Source organism: Festucalex cinctus, chromosome 14, assembly GCF_051991245.1.
Source record: "Festucalex cinctus isolate MCC-2025b chromosome 14, RoL_Fcin_1.0, whole genome shotgun sequence".
NCBI lineage: Eukaryota > Metazoa > Chordata > Actinopteri > Syngnathiformes > Syngnathidae > Festucalex > Festucalex cinctus.
In genome coordinates, this window is record NC_135424.1 from 5,621,966 (window position 1) to 5,632,147 (window position 10,182).

A 10,182-nucleotide genomic window follows, 5' to 3' on the forward strand; every position below is an offset into this window, starting at 1 on the left:
AGCTCTGTGGCAACCCGCTGCCCCCCCCACCCCTTTCTGCCTTCGCGTTGGGTTCGGCGGAGCCGCTCGACTTGCGCATGGAAACAACTGCGGCTGGCTGTGTTTGCTTCTGATGGAGGCCACATGACAAGAAGAGGTCACGAGCGCCGAGAGAGTCAGAAGGCGCCGTGTGTGATCTCGCCACACTCCTTCTTAATGCACTTTTGATGTGGCCAATTCCTACCTTTAACTTATTTCAAAAGAACCCCACTCTCACTCACGGCTTCGGCCGACACTTTCTTGGATCATAAAACATCAAATAATGGGCGGCGGAGAACCTGCACTTTTTTCTCCTTCTTTTTTTTTTTAAATTGATCAATGTGGACTTCCTGCGCTCTCTCGGAAGAGAGGAAAAGGGCGGCGGGGAAGCAGGATGGGGGAAGAGATGTGTGAAGGAGGGGAAGTGAGGGGGGGTGAAATATGAGCCGGAGCCTGTGTCGCATTAGCCTTCACAGGCGCTGTGGCAGACGCACTGGCACCACAGAGCGACGAAGAAGACAACGGCGGCGATGGCTAAGGCGGCGGGTGGGTGGGACGAATATCCTACTATGGAAGGAGGCACGCAAAAAAGACATAAGAACCCTTCTCTTAAGATAAACAGGAAGTCACACTTTTTTGCTTTGAAACTACTAATCTTGATGAAAATGGAAGAATTTTAGAGGACCTGAACATGATCCCAGTGGCACTCCCTGAACTCGTTAAAACAGAAGCTGTAGACATATCTATCTTGAAGGGACATATGGAAAAAGACTTCACACCCATGCCTGAAAATGGTTTCAGTTGGTTTATCCTGTAGAGAATTCAACAATTTCAAAAATAATAATAATAATAATAATAATAAAAATAAATACATAGAAAACAAAATATACACATTTTAGTGTTCCTAAACTAAAGTCTAGTGCCCTAGAAAAAATTTACCACCAAATTTTGGTGATATGTTTATTATAAAAGCCCACACGAAAGTCTTAAAAAGCTGCCAACAAACAGGAAGTCCACAGTTTTAGTTTGAAGTGATATATCCTGATGATATGACATGAAATGTAAGGGCTCCAAACATGATCTCAGTGTCATTCGCTGCATAATTAGGGACAATTTACCCCCCATTTACACAGAATTTGATTGTCGTGCTTGTCATGAACGCTCGCACATAAGAAGGCTGAAAAACCCATGCTGAGAAAGAACATGAAGTGGTCCATTTTGGTTTAAGGTCATTTAGCTTAAAGAGGAAGTTGTTGACAATAATGTTGTATGTAACCTCACTAGTCTAACTATGGCATTCTGATTAATATTACATTTGTGGAATATGACTTATGAAGCAAAATGCATCAATTTTTATCCATCTCAGGGGGCGGGCCATTTTGCCACTTGCTGTCGACTGATGATGACATCACAGTTGCTCAGGCCTCAGGCAACAAACAATCACAGGTCACCTGTTTTGTGTAGCTGAGCTATGATTGGTTGTTACCTGAAACCTGAGCAACTGTGATGTCGTTTTTCAGTCGACAGCAAATGGCAAAATGTGACAATGATAAAAACGGTTGGATTTTGCTAGTTAACTCATATTCCACTAACATAATATTAACCAGAACATCGTATTTAGACTAGTAGGGCTGCATACTTGTAGAACACATCATCAAGAATTTTTTATGGGGGTTGACTTACTCTTGAAGGAAAATTTATATATTTTAGGAGTCCCAAACGTGACCCCTGTGGCACTCCTCTGAAAAAATAAATAAATAAACTTGCTCATACAAAGAATACGTTTGATTTGAAGTGATAAATGCTATTTTAGGGCTGCCTAACACAAAAGTATCGGCAGGAATGCCGACGCACGCTTGGCCCCGCCCTCCAGGTCTGCGTCTGAGTCACCTTTGTACCTGCGCCTCACACATCATCACACACGTGGCCGCTCGGCTTGTCATCCCGCGTGCAGGGTCACGGTCAAGCCGGCGCTCTCTGGTCTGTGTCATGTCGTCTCCATGCTCTGTAATTTCCTCTATTTTATTTTTTTTTCCTTCTCTCCCCCTCCCCTTCGCGTCTTTTCCCGTAAAAAGAATGCGTCTCCTGTCGCTGCACCGACAAAACCGTCAGAAGGCCAAACGGCCCATTTTGCCGGCTGACTCAGTTATGAAGCATTCCAAGAATTTCGCAACCGTGACGCCACCTTGGGGAACGCCATCGATACGCATCATGGCGCAACTTCCTGCGTGGTCACGTTCAAACATCTATTTTGATTAACCTGAAGTGCTGCCTCCGCAAGTGAAAATTGTTTTGATTTTGCTTTGGTGCTATCAAGGAAAATTCATGATCACGACAAGTACGAAGTGTGGAATATGTGAGCATATATGAGAGCAGGGAAGAACTCGCCTTTATGATGGGAGCAGGCAAAGAGGAGAGACGGAGCGTTGAGGAGTGGAGGGAGTAATGAGTAGGTCTGCTCAGGACAGAGAAGGCGACACAGGGAAGAGGGATGGGGGGTGGGGGGGTTGAGCGTCTCCAATCGTCTCCGCCGTGGCTCCTCTTTGGCGTCTGTGATCCTCGGACCCTTCACGCAATCTCCCTTATTACAAGGCTTCTCCGTTAGGCGCGGGCACCACTACAGGGAAAAAAACCAAAAAAAAAACGGAGCAATTACATTTAATTAGGTTGCAAAGAGCCTATAGGTCGCTTGCACATGTCGTCACTTCCGCCTCGGATTTCTTGTAGTCGCCATGCTGGGTGGCCTCCATTTACGTAGCGATTCGGTCTAACACGTATCTATCACGTTTGTTTTCTGCGTTTAAAATGGTACATTGTTGCTGCATCGTTGGCTGTTCGAACAAAGCCAAGGGGGAAAATGGTCGGTCTTTTTTCCGAATTCCGAAAATAATTAGGAACCAGGGCCTGGAGACAGAGGAGTGCGGACTCCGGAGGGAAGTCGTTACTTTGGGCTCGTGTGTGCAGCCATCACTTTGTGAGCGGTAAGCTTGTTTACCTTTATTTAATGCATGAGGATTAATAACGTTTCGACCGCCCATATATGGGCAAGTTGCTTATGTTTTGGATTCATGAGCAAGCAAGTTCGGTAGTACAAGCTGGCTAGCGGACGTTAGCCGAAAGCTAACATCGAACATTTTCACCCAAGTAGTGCCAGTGCAAAGTGTTTACTGCTGAAATTGGATTGATTAGTCTTGGGCTTTTAATGCCGATAACATGTTTTTTGGTGGCAAAATGTAAACTTGGAAAAAAAAGAGACAGAAGGGGCTGATGCAAGAAAACAGACCCCCGGGGGTGATGCAAGAAAACAGAACCCGGTAGCCTACACATCATGCTAAAGAACTTATTCACGGCCACCCTACTGCGGTAAAATAACCAGTCTTTCCATATTTTATTTGTTTATATATTTGTTTATTTTAACAGGTCGCCCTGCGCCCGTTTTTCTGTCCAATCATCCCGACTGGGCTCCAACATTAAAGTTGGGTCCCAAGTTACAACATCTATGTCTCAGCCCAGTCGGTGCCAAGATATGAACGTGCACAGGAGAGACAAGCAAAGAAAAGACGACTCGAAGTGGCAGAGAGTTTGTTGCAGTTATGCAGCCAGATGGCTCCAGTAACCTGTACCCTCAAGTACTGCTGACATCATTGACTCTGGTATGCCACTCAGAATTCATTACATGATATATTGTATGCATGAGTGAATGTATGTGTTTGTTTGTGTGTGTACACGCACCTTATATTTTAGAGACATTTGGAAGTGTTTATAGAAATAAGTATTTGCCTGTAGCAATGTTCATACATTAAAAAATGCAACAAAATGTGTACATTTCTTTTACACTGACAAAAAAACTATACTACTTTACTATATTAAACCTATTACTGGTACCGTTTTTTTTTGTGATTTTTTTTCTTTATTTTTTTCTTTAGGGATCTCATGCCACACCGACTTGATTGCCAATGACATGATGGAAACGAAGGCGAGCATCAAAGCATTGGAGGAGGACAACATGCGACTGTTTGTTTGGCGCTAATAAAGGCAGCGTTTATACAAATTCTATTGTTGGGTTTGTTTACAAAGCTATACATGATACAAATGACAGGATTTGACTCAATGTGCAATATGGTCCCTCTTAAAGTAATGGCATAAATCTCTATTATTTCTAAAAGCACAAAAAATGAAGTGAATAATGATTAGATGTAGTAATTTCAGGGTTAAAAATTGAACTGTTAATTAATGTAGTTTATTTTAGCACAGGTGCCTACCATCCTGAGATGACGGTATGATGTAATGTTGATGGGGTACGCAATGACTTTCATTATGCTATGTACAGAGGAAAAAGTTGCTCTTTTAAATTTGTTTAATGTAAGACAAGTACCAGTACTGTGTTACAGTTTTCCCAATAATCCTTGTTTCACACTTGTCACAAAACCACTGTCCTTTTGGCAGTCTAGATTGGCACACTTCAAGTGATATCATTTGATTTTACAATCTGCTGCAGCACAAAAAACTACTTTATTCCGCATCTTTGAAGTACATGAGCAAGTGGTAGGTGACAGCGGCTGAGCAGGAACACTGGAAGTCCACTGCTGATCTAGTAAATGCTCTCCCGAGCAGTTCAGGTAAGGAGGGGATTTTGGGAAAAAAAAAAAAACTCTGGCTTTTCCAACTGGCCAAAACGAGCGATCTGGGTGGACTCGCTCAATCACACTTTGTCCACACCACAAAGTCGCAGAAGTCCTGTCCAGTTAAACTCATCTGTGCCTGAATCTGAAAATATTACAAACATTGTAATGAAAATATGAAACATAGAATTAAATAAGAAACTACAAAAAGTAAAGCCATACATACCTGGTAATACTATTGGTGTTGTCGTGACAAGTGATGGGAATTGTTGCCATCTGGCACCAGACAGAAATTGGGTGTTGTGACAGCCTCCTTAACCTTGAGATCATAAGAAAAGCTGTCAGTATGCTCAGTAGTTACCATGAACACGTTTTATTGTACTGGAAACTGAAACTAAAAATACGTCCTCTGAGAGTGGTTAACCTTAACCATTTAGAATAAGTTGATTAAGTAACATGTAACTAGTGAAAGGGTAGCATTAAATTTAATTAAGCCACGGGGAGGCTGTGCAGTTACTTTTTATTCTTATACGCTCTGCCATATTTGCCTGTTATAAAATTATTAGAAAAACCACATCAGGTAAAGCCAGCTGTGCATGTAAACACAATGATAACAGGAAGCCTGAGAACAAATCAACATTTTTGTGTGCAGAATTACCAACACCATGTGGTTTACTTACGTGCAACAGCAACCGTTTCTTCTGATGCGATGTTAAAGTTTACACTCTGTATCCACCCGCTTACAAAATAATTGTAAGCCTCCAGGGATTTGTTGGCGTGTTATGGAGCATGTTGTCAACACGAGGTAGGGAAAGATGTCCAGAGATGTCACATTTGGCCAGCAAGCTTTCTCCGTCAAAAAAAAAATCACCCTTGGTCAGGACGTAATTAGGATCAATCCCGCCACACAGAGACACCTTCTGCCTGTATCGTTGTTTTTGATCTTCCGGTAAATCGTGAAAATACTGCGAAAATTACATCAGGTTGATAAGCTCTACCGTGTAACTCGCGAGTGTACCTTGTGAACCGGCGGACACCCAATATGGCGCCCGAAGGAAAAACTCCCATGATGCATTACGATGTGCAAGCGACCTATAGGGCGAGTCTGCCCCATCCTAAAAAAAAAAAAAAAAAAAAAACCTCAAGAGAAGCGCAGACTCCAGGTAACGCGACGGGGGAGACTTCAAAGGCGCGCGTGCAAATTACTGCGCCATTAGTGGAGTCACCACAGAAGCGCTGCGAGGCCGCCGCGTCATCGCCAAGGAGAGGGAGACGTCGATTTGGACAGACGAAAACAGACAGCGCCTTTCTTAAACATTGTTTGTGCAGCATGGGGGAAGCTTTGAGATATTAATGAGTCACCGCTGGCCTTGACATGCCCAAAGATTCATCCAAATTTTGTATCTGGGTGAAAAGTTAGTTTAGCTACTTTAGGGGACCCGAACATGAGCCTTGTGGCACACCCTTGGGCCCAATCAACAATTGGTGGAAATGGACTGCGTGCCAGGACTCTCAGAAAAAAAAAAAAAAAAAAAAAAAAAGTCTCAAGAATCAATTCCTCAATATGAATCGGAAGTTGGCTGTCTTTATTGAAGCAATTTATCTCAATCAAAATGTAAATCAAAATGACTTTTGATGAAAAAAAACAAAAGCTATAGTATGTGAAAATGATCGCTAAGTTGGCAGTGTTGGTTTGAAGCTATGAATCGCGATGGAAATTGAAATACCTCGGTTTGTCTTGAGTCCCAAATCCAAGCCTGGGTTGGGGGGGGGGGGGGGGGCACCACCTGGCGAGTTGAAAACAAAATGGGCCCAATTAACACAGAATTTGGTGGACAAATATATCATGAAAAGATGCACAAAAAGTCTCAAGAAAACATTACCTACAATGAAAAGGAAGACGGCCATTTTGCTTTGAAGAAATGTATCGCATTGAAACGTGTTTCTTTCAGGACTCATGAACCTGACGTGCAACATCACTACAAATAAAAAAAAAAGCATCCAATCAACACAAAATTCAGTCAATGTCTATAGTTGAAAGAACATACAAAAAAAAGTCATACCTGAAAAATTGAGGGTTGAGTTTTATTTTAGGGGTTGTAGGAATAATTGTGTTGTGGAAAGGGTGCGGAAAACCAAATAAATAGAGAAGGTGAGGAGAGGAATCTTCAGAGAGTGCAGGAGTGAATTCTATCAGTCAGTTTTCTCCTCGCGAGCCCTGAACTGAGTGTCTTCTCTCCTTTTTTGTGTCGTGTTTAATTTGATGTCAAACAGGTAACCCTGACAGGGGTCCTGAACATGATCTCATTGGTACTCTCATTCTTTTGTTTTTTGTTTTTAAAGGGTAAATAAATTTGGTGAACTAATAAATAAATATTAGTTAGAAGCCATGCAAATAAACAAAATAAATAAATCAATATGGTAAGCAGGAAGTCGGCCATTTTGATTTGAAACAGCTTGTCCCGTTGAAAAATTTAGGGCCCTCGAACCCGACCCCAGCGGCACACCTTGGATTGTTATTTGGTCCACATGTCCATCTGAAAACACACAAAAATATGATACTCATAAGAGAATCACACTATCCATTTGTGTACTCTGAGATTCTCTTGAATTCTACCTCATGATTTCTCCAGTAACTTACAACTAAGCACTATATAAATAAAGATGACTTGACTTGACTAATGCTGCTGACTCACCCTTCTTACTGAAGTGGAACATTTTCCCTTTTAATGCTATTAGATGAGGCAGAGTGACTCCACACAGGTGAGCAACACATCATTATGAAAATGTGATATTATTGGGAGGCTGGAACGAATTAATAGCATTTCAATTCATTTTAATGGAGGAAATTGACTTGCTACATGACAAAATTGATATTGATGACATATTAGCATTGTTATTAGCATTTGTCACTTGTCGTCCTGTGGCCAAATGTTTCGGTTTGTCACGTTCCAAAGCATCTAGCACTCACGACAGCCTGGCCTGTGCGCTAACGCTTCTTTTCTAGTTAAGCGTGGCTCCATCCAGCAAGGCCCTGGTCCATTTTTTATTTTATTTTTTTTCCGCACCACAAATTGGTTTCATGCTGCGTCATGATTTACTGTCTCCGTTACGGTAATCACTACCAGATCCGCGCTCACCGTGGACGACACCAGCGGCTGCTGGAAACTTTGACAGACGGTCGTGTCGCGCTGGGCCGGGCCGGGCCGGCTGTTGTCGCCTGTGTCACCAGCAGCGGGACGGGCCCACCTCAAGATCCTCGCCAGGCTGAAAGAAATCCAGTGCGCTGGATTAAGCGTTTCCCTCTGTGTGGTTAACAAAAAAAATTGGTATCACATTGAATTTAGCAAGGGGATCGTATCAAAACAGTGTAAATACACTGGATTGAATAAAAAAAAAAAAAGTCTACACACCCTGTGCAAATGCCAGGTTTTTGCTCTAAATCCTTTGAAAAACATTTTCTGCTTGTACCAAGCTAATTTTTTGAGAAGGGAAGTAAAAATAAGCAACTGAAATAATGCAGTTGCATAAGTATGCACACCCTCTTATAGCTAGACTGAGTGCAATTTCTGGAGAAATTGCATGGGAATGCTGAAAGCTGAATGCTAAAATTTGAATACATGTAGAATGCTTATGAAGTAAACTGAGAGATACTAACTGTGCCACCGAGCAGTATCAGACACCTAGTAATGATGGTAAGTTAAATGTACGGAAGTGGGCGTGCAAGTTGATACTTAGAAAAGTTCAATGTCTGTCCCATTGAAAATGAATGGGGAAAAGTTGATATTAAAAGTTAAATTGTGCAAATACTGTAAGTAATGTGGAATCAGATTATATATACCCCGGGAGGCTTGAATTTTTGAAGCAAGTTGAAATTTGAACAGTGTAAATTAGAATTATTATGTGAGAGTTGTTACGCGGCAAAAAAAAAGTGTGGAGAATAAAAATCACAATAACATACGTGGGAATGCTCAGCATTCCCACAACTAGCATGTTGCTGTCTTCAAGCATGACCAGTCACCTTTAAAGTCATGTTAAACTGAAATCAGCACACATCTGCCATTAAAGTACATCTTCCACCCCCTTTTGAAATTTCAGTTGTTCTAGTTGGCTTTTCCTGACATTTTTTATTGTGTTTATTTTTGTTTTCTAGCAGAAGCATGAAGGTAGTGTTACTACTATTTTGAACTTTTCTTTTCTTTTTTCTTTTCGTTTTTTTTTTTTTTTTAACGTTTTTTACTGTAAAAACAAAAAAAACAAAAAAAAATACTATTTTGAACTTTTCATAATTCCGTCCATAAGTAAGGCTCCAAAGCATGATGTTTCTACTAACATAAGGTTATACCGGGTATTATATTTGAAATCATTTATCTTGGTTTTGTTTTTTAACATCACAAACACATGGCAATTAAACAGGGGTGTGTAGACTTTTTATATCCACTGTAAATATGCCCACTCTAAAAATTAATGGACGAGCAGCAGGATATATCCTGAAAAAAAAAAAAGGTTATTCACATCAAGTAATGTTTAAAAAAGATATTTTGTCGAAGACATATTCGTATTTATCCGGTTTATTTTGTGAAATATCCCGGCATCTCACCGTCTTTTTTTTTGGAGCAATGCTTATGAAATGTACACTATATATGAACAGCTAACGTTTTTACTTTGGTCATTTGGAGACAAACTGAAAAAGACTCCAAGTCTTCAGGTTAGCATGTTTGTGATTCACTTGTCGTCTTTTGACAATTTCATCTTAAACAAGGTGTCAATAAGTTCCCAAACGGCATGTTGTCAATATTTCTACCATTTCCCTCCAATAAGAGAAGCAAGCAATGTCACATGGTTTTGGTTCACTGGGGCTTTTTTTTCTCTCGTGCCGAACCAGGTGGGAACCAAGTCAAGTTTATGGACACATTAACTGAACGGGTACCAAAATAAATGAACGATCGGTGCGAAAAAAAAAATAAAAAATCGTCATCGTCCCTGTTTTTGACAGTTGAGAGCATGCGGCGTTAAATTATCTAGTCAAGCGTTTCCATTGGTCACACTTTGAGGGAGGCATGAGGCAGAACCACAAATCTCTTACTGGACTGATTTATGCGAGTGTCACATAAATATGATGCACTTCCTTCCCAAAAAGGAAATGCACAAGCATATACTTTTGTGGGCCTCAGAATTGGGGAAAAGTGTTCAGCGTTTGATCCTAGCCATGAAAATGTGACGAGTGACTTTAAATGACTTCTTTGAGGATGTCAATTTCCTTTCATGACAATCCCGACCCGTCAGTCGTAAGAGTTCAACCATGCAAAGCAATTTTCAGTGCTATGACATCACATGATGTTGAGCATGTTGTTTATTTCAAACATGTATTAAAAAAAAAAAAAAAAAAAAAAAGACAATTCAAGCAACCAAAACCAAACATGAAATAAAAGTAACAAAAAGAGGAACTAAAAACAGCGTTCAACCCAATTACATTGTCATATAAAATCTTAAAAGTTTCAAAATATATTTAATAATATAATACAAAACTATCGTTGATTTG

The 10,182-nt window shown here is 40.8% G+C and overlaps 1 long non-coding RNA gene across 1 annotated transcript; it reads left to right on the plus strand.

Annotated features, from left to right (window-relative positions):
- The first annotated feature begins 2,706 nt into the window (after positions 1–2,706).
- LOC144001803 (uncharacterized) lies at positions 2,707–4,069 on the plus strand. Its single transcript, XR_013278596.1, has 2 exons — positions 2,707–3,671; positions 3,945–4,069. It is a non-coding gene; the product is annotated as an uncharacterized LOC144001803 (long non-coding RNA).
- Positions 4,070–10,182: the final 6,113 nt, after the last annotated feature.